Consider the following 7,830-nt stretch of genomic DNA (forward strand, 5'->3'; position numbering starts at 1 on the left):
AGATCAAAATTCTCATTTACAAAGTACCATTAGAGTATATGAAGGAAAATAAAAGTATCAGTGTGCTAATATATTTTTAAATTTTTAAATTATTTCTATGAAGGTGATATAGGATGGGTTACAGTTTTAAAAGTCAGGTAAAGAGTGGATTTCTTTTGGATAATGTTGCCCTTCCCTTGCTCTCTCCCATCCTCACCCATAACACAAGGTTTAAATTTTGTTTTTAATAGTAGTAACGCAAGGTTATTAACACATGTAAAAGTTTCAACCCACAAATGCCTGCACCGGCGTGTGCATGCGTGTGTGTGTGTGTGTGTGTGTGTGTGTGTGTGTGTGTGCCAGAAGAGACTACAGAATGGATACTAGTGTCGAGTAAACTTTCCAGAATACATGCAGTCTGCAAAATGCTATAAAATGGCCCAATAAAAGGAACGTTTTGTGTAAATCAGCATTTCTACTTACTTAACCAAACTCCTGAAAATAAGTTAGACTACAAAGCTTTATAAGAATTAGTAAATTTAATTATTTCTCTATTGAGGGGTACAATCTAGCAGACATGGCCGTTGATCCATTTGCAATATTTGAAGTGTCAATGCAGAGATGGAAGGTTAGGCTTCTGAGGCCTTCCACACCTGTGCGGGCTTTGAACCTGGTTCCTTGGATCTTAGTTTCCTGAGTGGCTGGAATGTCAGGCATAAGCTGATGAGATCCAACTGCCATCATTTTTAATGTTATAAGACACTCAGGTGCAGAGTGTCTAAAATGCTTCCCAAAGTCATACTCTCAGATTTAGGAACATGAAGCCAACCCAGACAGGAAACTCCATGAGATTCTTACCCCCAAATAACCACCAAAAAGCTGGAAGTGGAGCTGTGGCTTAAGTGGTAGAGCACCAGCCTTGAGCAAGAAAGCTGAACAAGAGAGCGAGACCAGGAGTTTGAGACCTGGTACTGGCATAAAAATGAAAGCAAAGCATAGCAACACAACTAGTGAGGTAACTCACCACCATAAAATATTGAAAACATTGCAAAGCCATTAAAAGCACTGGAGAAGATGTGATCATGGTGTTTATCTTCTTCCCTGTCATCCTGTCATGTCAAAATTGGAATAAAGAAACCCATGTCGGTAAGATTCTTGGAGAGAGATTCTGTTGTTTGATTTCATCTCATCTCACTTCGCCTTGCCAGTGTTCTCAGGAAAATCTGGGCGTCAGTGTTGCCATTTGTTAATGAATGCATTGAGAACATCTGAAGATGTATGTACATGTGACAGCACAGCCTGAGTTAGAAATCTTGGTTCTAACCATGTTACTCATCACTTCACCACCTGATTTTGGAAGTGATTTATCCCATATTTTTGCACACAGGAAAACCAGCTGCATGGTTCAGGGCAGGTGGAAGGTGAAGGAAATGAAGCTGGAGAAATGGTATGGGAGGGAGAGCCAACATGGAAACTGAGTTTGCAGGGGAAAGTAACAGACACTTAAAGTTCAAATGATGCATTATCTAACTGAAATCGTGTTTTGGGTTACAGTAATCGATACTCAGTCGCTAGTCTTCAATTAGTATTAATCATCTTACCTTATCAGAGAAAGCACCATTTTGCCGTGTGGTGTCTGTTTCTTCCGGGGGGACACTTAAAGGGATTTCTTCATTCACTTTACAGTTGTGTCATCCTTGGCTTCTCAACCGAGTGCCAAAGGAGCAGATTTTGCCAGTGAGACTTTGTGACTGCAGTGTAGCTCAGTGGGCTCTTCTTCTGTCCCTCAAACTGCATGTCCAGGGGCGCCCGGCAGGACTCGTGGGGCACAGGGTTAAACTGCCTTCAGGACCCTGGGCACCAATCCATATTCCCAGCTTTCCCACAAGCTCGCTGCATGACTTCCTATAATGTACTATTGAGCTTCATCTCTGGAAGAAAATCCTGTGGAGAATTAAAATAGAAGCAATTAATTTCCAAAGAAAGCAATGAGAGTTGAACTCAAGACCAAAATATTTTGAAGTGATTCTAGGTGAACATTTATAAAATATTCTTTTAGGATACACAAAAAGTAAGAAGGCCCATTTATTTAGTTTCGGCGGATGTCACCTTTGTGTGAAGAGCAAAACGACACTGTTCCAACAGTCACCTCTGGCATTTAGGATGTGTGGAGTATGTATTTTTCTTAATTTTAGGTGTTTTGTCCATTACATTTTACACTATTGGTCCAAACTCTAATAAGATAATATATGGAGAATACTTTCTATTGGAAGATACCATTTTTAGGTGTCATCAACTTCATTTTTCAGGCTACATTGGGTGTGCCAACTTCTTCATTGATGTGCGTGTGTGTGTGTGTGTGTGTGTGTGCGCGCACACATACTAGAACTGGGGCTTGAATTCAAGTCCTCACTTACTTGGCTTTTACCATCACGGCTGGTACTCTACCATTTGAGCCACACCTCCATTTGTGATTTTTGATTGGTTAATTGGAGAGAAGCATGAGTTTCCCAGTCTTTATTTCCAGGCTGCCTGTAAACTGTGTTTCTCAGACTTCAGCCTCCTGAGTGACTAGGATTCCCAGCCTGAGCCGTGGCTCCCGGCTGCTTGTTTTCTTCCTCTTCCTCAGGCGAACACTGAGCCTTCAGACCTCCCTGCCCAACTCTGCCATGCCAATTGTCTCCTCCGTGAAGCTGATGCACCAGCCCTGCAGTGTGCCTATCCTTTGAGGTAATGGCTGTTTTATATTCATGAACAAACAAAGAATGCATACTCAAGCCACTTGCCTATCCAGATATTTTTATGTAAATGAATCTGGAAAATGTAAAATTCAAAACTCCCGAATTCTTTCCTTAGTTAATATTTATACACTTGAAGTATTGTACAGGTAACTCACATCCAGGAATGTTTTGATTTAACAAGGTTTGCTAATTCGTACAACAATGTAATCTATCAATTGCAAAGAAAGTTTAGCAATTGCTTATGCAGACCTGGACTAGAGGAAAGCAAGAAAAATTTTGATCGCACACACAAAAAATCCTGTAAAAATGACATTGCAGGTCAGTAGATGAATGGATCAGGAAAATGTGGTACATATACACAATGGAGTTTTATGCCTCTATTTGTAAGGAAATGGAAGGGCTTGGAAAAAATTATACTAAGTGAAGTGAGCCAGACCCAAAGAAACATGGACTCTATGGTCTCCCTTATAGGGAATAATTAGCACAGGTTTAGGCAAGTCACAGCAGAGGATCACAAGAGCCCAATAGGTATGCCCTTATGAACACATAAGATGATGCTAAGTGAAATGAACTCCATGTTATGGAAATGATTGTTATATCACAGTTGTAACTACTTTCAACATCCCATGTGTATCTGTAGCTTCTATTATTGATGATGTTCTTGTATCACCTTCCTGTGGTTGTACCTACACTGTCTCTGTAATCTTATCTGAGTATATTGGAAGCCATGTATACTGGTATTAGAACTAGGAACTTGAAAGGGAATACCAAATTTGAGAGACACAGGGTAAAAAAAGACGAACAACTACAAAAGCAATACTTGCAAAACTGTTTGGTGTAAGTGAACTGAACACCTCATGGGGGGAAAGGGAAAAGGGGAGGCGGGAAGGGGGTATGAGGGACGAGGTAACAAACAGTACAAGAAATGTATCCAATGCCTAACGTATGAAACTGTAACCTCTCTGTACATCACTTTGATAATAAAAATTTGAAAAAAAAAAAGACATTGCAGGAACTATGGTACAGGGATTAGTACTTGTTTCTCATCTACAAGTCATTGTTAGCTTTCCCTCATTCAGCAACCTCCATGGTATGTTCAAAGATGAATTGGACATTTACAATATTGGAACCAACACAGAGAAGAATTTAATAATGCCACAGGGCTGAGAATAGTTTGTGAATGGTGTGATTGCACAATAAACATTCCCTAATCATTTTCTTAAAATAAATACCCATTGTGCTCACTTCTGAATGCTAGTGCTTTAAGGTCAAGGGCCACAACCACGGTTCATTCGTTATATAGTATCACGGTTCATTCGTTATACAGTATCACGGTTCATTTGCAATACAGTTAATGCTGCAGGAAGCAGTACTCACAGGTGTTGATCATTGGTAACAAAAAAGGAAACATTAGAGCCAGAGCCAAGCGTACATTTGTGCTTAAACATTGAACTACTGATGTCTTAGCTGCTGAAGTGCCACGTTACTATTAGCTGTTATTAGCGAGATCATGTAAAGCTCAACATTCATTTTTTAAAAAGCCCTAGAACTCAGTGGAAATGCATAGATGGAGAGTTAGAGGTCAGTAGTAAGCCCGTCCAGGCTGGGGGACCTTGGAGACAATTGGTAATTATTCCCTGTGTGCAGGAGGAAAGTGCAACGATTTGGCGGGTTTCCAGGATGGGATTCAAATCTCAAACCCAAATGATTGGTAAGAAAGGAAGGCAAAGCGAGAGCTGGGCATGGAGGGAGGAGTTCAGTTTAGATTATATTTAAAAATTCAATTTAGAGTACATCTACGATTGACAAAGTAAGTGACTTGTGCGAATGTGAGAACAACTGGAACTTTTTTTTACCAGCAAGTTTTGTTTAATAAGAACGGCATGTTTTTGCATAATAATAACCAAGCTACACAAAATATAATTAGGTAGCATCATGCATTTAGTAAGCGGAGCCTGGGAAAACCTCCCTCACAGCTGACCACCTCAGGTCTTATGGATTGGCTCCTGTAAACGTGGAGATTTCCTTTTTGTCCAGCTGCACTAGCATTTTCTTCACAATGTGGAGAAAAGGTCCAGTGCTATGTGCTCTACATTCTTGGGAAAACTCACATCAAAATCTGATTGTTTCAGAATTATTTCACTACAGGCAAGGATGTGTGCTTCTGGAGTAAATACCAACGGTGATAAAGTTTGAGTAATTGTCTTCCTGAGTCACTTTATTGGGGAAATCACTCTTCCTGCCTTTTTCCCATGGCGATTTGCTAAGGGCAATGCTTGTCTCCTCTGAGGCTGACTTCCCTGAGGGGCAGCGCCATTTGCTTTGTAATTGTGGGCATTCCTGCCAATTGCTAAATTCTAGAAAGATACCCACTCATTTCACAACCACATAAGTTCTAGGTACCTGTGGGCATTATGGGTAGCCTGACACAAAATTATGGGTTAAGTTGGAACATCAAGTGCTCAGGCCTAACCCTAGATGTATTGACTAGACTTGGTGATATGTGAACGACAGCCTAGCAACAGACAAGTGGACTGAGCTACTTGCATAGCAACATATGAGTGAAAGGATCTTCGTTGCTATTCGCTGGGGTTCCCCTCTCCTGCAAGTCAATCAACATTCAAGCTTCATCAGGTTTCACACACTCAGTCACTTTCCATGGGTGTCAGGTCTGTTAGTACAGCTATGTACAGGGGATAAGGCTAGAAGAAACACACCAAATGAAACATACTGAAGTATGTTGCTACTATCATTTTACTGTATTGTTTTAAAGCCTGTGTTCAACCTGCTGCATGGCTGTACTTCCTTCCTTGATTGTCCAAATTCATCTTGACAAGACTCTTTAATGACTATAACAACTTCCAGAAATATTGATTTTGCTTGGCTCAGCCCCCTTTCTCAAATATTTACATGGTTCCTCTCCATCAGTGTAAAGTTGCTTTCTAACTCAGTAAATTCAGGAGACAGGCACATACTGATATTACTGTTCCCACTGTGGGCAAAAGAGACTGTTATGTGCGAAATTAGGTTGATTAGGGCTCTGGTCTTTGTTGTTGCATTCTGTATTTTTTTTTTTTTTTGCCAGTCCTGGGCCTGAGCACTGTCCCTGGCTTCCTTTGCTCAAGGCTAGCACTCTACCACTTGAGCCACTGCATTCTGTATTGTTTGAACAGGAGGCATCACTGATCGAGGCTACAGAAATGTGTCTGTGGAACAGATATTTACAAGATACCTGCCTGTTCAAGTTGATGTCAGTGTGATGACAAACACAGTGACTGGATTTCTAAATTGCTTTACCTATTTTAGTTTCTCCAGCTGCCATTTCCATTGTCTTAGTATCCCAAAATAATGATAGCTACTCTAATCAAATAAGAGTTAATTGATGTGATGTTAAAATTAGTACATTTCTGCAAACGCTTTCAAATTTAAACCAATTTGCAGGGGAAGAAAAGAAATGAAACAATGCTCTCATTGGACAAAAGAGCAGGGCATTCTTTAAAGAAATTGGTATTTTCAGGATTATTTTGGGACCACATTTGTTAACCTGCTACCATAGGGAACTTCAGTTTTCTCACAAAGATTGTAAGATCAATTCTTTTTCATTATTCATGGCATGGAAGCCAGTACAGCAGTACAGGCTCAGAATTTTTTTTTTTAAGTCAGACTGACTCATCGTTTGAAAACTATGCTTTGTCTCTTTCTTCTGACCTGAGGGGAAAAAATCAAGAATTATGTCCCCCAATAGATTTAAAATACCAACTGTGAATCCATGCCTTCAGCTAAAAGAAGCCTATGAGGAGGTAACAAGTTAAATAAATTTTCCTTAGGTTTTCTTTTCTTTGCTTCACTTTTTTTTACTGTGCCCATAATGAGGATTAAACTCAGGACCTGGACTGTATCCTTTAACTCTTTCTGCTGAGCCACAGGATGACATTTGGCTTTTGCTAGTTAATTGGAAGTAAGAGCCTCATGAACTTTCCTACCCACGCTGGCTTCAGACCATGATCCTCAGATCTCAGCCTCCTGAGTAGCTAGGACTACAGGTGTGAGCCAATAGCACCCGGGAGAGAAACTCTTACATTCCACATAACTACCTGTAAATACAATTTGAAAAATAAATAGAAAACTATGTTTACATCCCAAACTCAGTGCCAATTGTAAGTAATATTAGAACAGGAATGCTGAGGTTGGTTTTGGTCTACATAACTGAATGTCTTACTGTAGGAGGTAGAAGGTGATGGATGGAGGTCTATGTTTATGCTTCAGTAATCATTAAACTGAAACATTACTTTACAGAAGATTATGGGGTTGAGAATCCTGAGCTCTCTGCCCAAGGACACAGAATCCACTAGGGGTTGCTCACTGATACTCAAACTTCAGTAAATTTTACTTTCTATGTTTTGAATCATTTTCTCCCAAAATGTAAACTATTTTTATTATTCTTGAAAAGTTTATGTTCAGAGGGGTTACATTTACACATGTCAGGTAATGAGTGCATTTCTTTCTGAACAGTGCCCCCTTCCCTCGCTTTCTCCCAGTTTTTTTCCCCTCCTGACCTCCCTAACCCACAAGTTTTTCAGTTCATTTTCAACATAGTGCCTAGTGAGTATCACTGCTGCATTAGTTCACCCTTTGTCCCACCATTTTTGTGCTTCTTGTTAAGCCTCCCAAGATAAACTTACAGACAAGACAAAGGTACAGAAATCAAGAACAGAGACAAAGGAGAGAAAAGAAAAAACCAAAATAACAAAACAAACCTCATTTACATTCCTTGGCATTAATTGCATCATTGTCATGATCATATGCATATAGGTAATGAGTCCTTGTGACCCTCTCCTAAGGATGTACTCCTTGATCTCACTGTGTGAGTGTCTACAGTCCTGAATCATTCATCATATCCGAGTGGACTTTTTGTAATTATCCTTGGTAGAGAGCCTATTTATTAATACTGTTAGGAAAATGGGGGTAAACAGAAAAGGAATAGGCTGGACTGGCTCACCAACACCTGTAATTGTAGTTCTTCGGGAGTCTGTGATTGGAGGATCGCAGTTCAAAGCCGGCCAAGGCAGGAAAGTCCATGAGACTCTTATCTCCAATGAACCAGCAAAAA

This window comes from Perognathus longimembris, chromosome 18, assembly GCF_023159225.1.
Source record: "Perognathus longimembris pacificus isolate PPM17 chromosome 18, ASM2315922v1, whole genome shotgun sequence".
Taxonomy (NCBI): Eukaryota; Metazoa; Chordata; class Mammalia; order Rodentia; family Heteromyidae; genus Perognathus; species Perognathus longimembris.